Raw genomic sequence first — 3,418 nt, forward strand, 5'->3', positions numbered from 1 at the left:
ACAGAAGCAGAGCACACGAACTTAACCACCCAGCCACGGGGCCGGCCCCCAGGATAAGTTTTTAGTTGAAGGTGAAATGGCGTAAACAGACCAAAGAACAACTGGATCTGAACTGAGAGCTCGGAACTGAGCAGAAGGAAGCACCCTCTGCTCTGCCGCCCGGTGCACCTTCCTGGTGCTGAAGGACAGACCTCGTCCAAACACCGCGCTGAATGCCCTCAGCCACTGCGCCATCCCATAACCAGCCTCGCCCACTGAAAGCCGTGTTTGTTCTGGAATCTAATGGTGAGCATGCAGAGGGTACTGATGACAAAAGCCTTACCTAAAGCCACAGATCATTCCAAGGGACAGTGGAGGCGGCCAGTATGGAGGCCAGAGCCACCCAGGCATCCCCACCTGCTGAAGACGATGGTAATCAGCCCAACCAGAGCAGTCATTTACTGAGGCCTGCATGTGTGTTGGCCCTTGTGTTAGCACTTTGTCTATATTATCTCATTTAATCCTCATAATAACCCGATGAAGTGGGGAGTATGCCCATTTTAAGATGAGGAAACAGGGCACAGAGAGGTTAAGTAACTTGCCCAAGGTAACACAGCAAACAGCAGAGCTGGGATCAGAAGCCAGGCAGTCTGAGTCTTAACCACAGGTCAATAAAATAGTTGTGTGTCTCAACAGATTTTCAATATAGATGAAAATTTGGGGGCCCCTATAGAACAAATTGAGCAAAGAGAAGAAGGGACTGCCTGGTTTAGAAGCTTGAAAGGACGCCTCAGACCCCAAGGTGATGGACTGCATTTTCCCTCTAAGTCATATTCCCTTAAAAACAGCCATTCAGAACCCAGAGCATCCGAGTAAGGGGACTCTGTGCCCCGGAGCGCAGGGACCCGTAACCGAGCTTTAATGCCCGGTCGACTTCACCACTTATGTTGATGCAGAAAAGACCCGTAAAAAGCAAGGACACTGTCACCAACTGTGCCAGCTTTGGGACTCTCCCCCGAGCCTCTGGCCCCAGAGCCTGGATGATTTCCAGGTACCTGGCTACTGTCAAGGAATTGAAATCGACCCCACCGTCCCTGAGTCACTCCGAATTGTGCCAGGGGTGGGTTGTGAGTGTGTGTGTATTTTAGGTACATTGTCACCAGGTGAGTTCTCTCCTCGCCTTCAAAATCTCAAGTTCCTGAGAACCGGATGGGGACGGACATGTTGACCGAGCTGGAACCAGGTTATGGCTGGGCTATGATGACACAACCGGCCACTCTCTCCCTGGGGGGCCTGCGCCTGGCCTTCCAGTCTGCAGGGGGCCAGTTAGCTCCACCCAGGTGAATAGCCCCCCACCAAATGTCAGCAAAGCCCCCCAAGCTACTAGGGAACAGATCAAGATCAGGCCCTGTTGAGGAGGGTCTTCCAAGGAGGGCTCCTACAGCTGTTGAGGTCTTCGCAGCTGCTCAGATAACCCTAGCCAACACAGGAGCCCGCAAGAAGCCACCTCGGGGCATTTCCCGAGGAATACCGGTGCCCTGCTCCCGTCTACACCCGCCCACTTCCATCTCGCTTTTGGGAGTGAGCGCAGAAGCGTGATGGCGAACGAGAGCAGAGGGTAGGAAGCCTCACCTCTCTCCCTCCAGGCAGGTACCAGAGGAACCCTCCCTCCGTCTGTGCGTGGAGCGAAGGGGCCATCAGACGTCGGGGGTGTGGGACGGGAGGAGAGAGGGGACGGGAGGAGAGAGGGGACGGGAGGAGAGAGGGGACGGGCAGGACTCACGCCTCCTGGGGTGTGGCCACACTGGGCTCCAGCCCCTGTCCCCGCAGCGGGAAGCAGAGCCCCCGTGGGAGCCCCCGGTCCTTTCAGAGAGGGTGTTGCATCTTCTCTCACCACAGGGATGCCACGAGAGCAGGGGCCCTGGGGCCCCCAGGCTGGTGCGGTTGCAAACACCACAGCAGGGTGGAAAGCGTGCACATTTCACGTTTGTACACGAAAGTTCATACTTCAGCGATAATTCATCCTGTTATTTCTGGAGTCTTTATTACACATATTTACGTTCCTACAGAATTAGATATTTTATTTCTGACCTACTGTGAAGAATTAGTGCACAAAGTTCCTCTCTTCCCCATTTCACTGGACAGAAGCAGAAAACTGGCCCAGGTCACCACAAGCAGGGGCAACCTCGTGGCTCGGACGTGGAGGGGCAGTGGTCTCGCCATAGTGGCTCCGGGGACGGGGCTCTTGAAACTTGCTTCTAACCCCAAAACACTGCCTGTGCTCGTGAGGGTGGAAAGTTGTGGGAAAAACCCCAGACCCTCCCCCAACCCCCACCAGACCTCCGCTCAGCCTGACCCAGGACCCCTCACCTGCCTCCCAACCCCACACACCCAGCCACGCCTCCAACCAGCCTCTTAGCCCCGCCTCCCAGACACGCCCACCCGACCCCAACCACACCTCCTCATCCCACGTCTAGCCCCGCCTCCCAGCCCTGCCGCCAGCCCCGCCTCTAACCCACCTTCCAATCATTCACTCTTAGCCCCGCCTCTAACCCCACCTTCCAATCATTCACTCTTAGCCCCGCCTCCCAGCCCCTCCTGGAGCCGCTTTGGTACAGAGCCCATAGGCCAACCTCCTCTGTCCTGCATGGACAGGGCCCGTCCCAGCCAAGTGAGGAGGAATCGCTGACTGATTCCTCTGGGCGCATGTTCAGGTGCTTTCCCAGAGCCAGGATGCCAGGGTTGACCAGGCCCCGAGGAGCAGACCCCTGCCCAGACCACACCCGGGAGCGTCTAGACTGGAGCTGGGGCTCCCAGGAGCGTCTCGCGCCTGTGCGGGTGGGTGGCCCTCAGCCGAGAGCAGCTCTGCGGATGGTGGTGAGGAAGCTGAACCAGTTGCGAAGCTCTAACGCCCATGACGACGTGGCAATGAGCACCCGCTCTCATGGCTGTCTAGTCTGTTCCTGGGCAAAGTCGAATCCAGAAGCATTTTCTTGCAGAGTCCTTTCGTTGGTTGGCTTGTAATTTAAATAAAGTCTTCTAATATCTCCTCAATATGGAAGGTGAATTTTTAAATGATCCAAACTTTTAAAACAGATGTTAAGGGTTATTACTGTCATTAAAAATTTATGATTTGTTTTTAAAAATGGATTCACCACGTGTTAGGCTAAAATAACACCACCCCAAAAGTTATCCACATCTTAATCTCTAGAACCCATGAATGTTACCTGATATGGCAAAAACGGGTCTTTGCAAACGTGAGTGAGTTGAGGATCTCCCGAAGGAGAGATTATCCTGGGCAGGCCCTACATGCAATCACACGTGTCCTTATAAGAAAGAGACAGAGGGAGATTTGACACAGACACACACCCAGGAGAAGACACCGTGAAGATGGAATGGAGAGATGTGAAGAGGCTGGTCCTGAAGATTGGAGTGATGT

This window comes from Equus asinus, chromosome 1 (genome assembly GCF_041296235.1).
Source record: "Equus asinus isolate D_3611 breed Donkey chromosome 1, EquAss-T2T_v2, whole genome shotgun sequence".
NCBI lineage: Eukaryota > Metazoa > Chordata > Mammalia > Perissodactyla > Equidae > Equus > Equus asinus.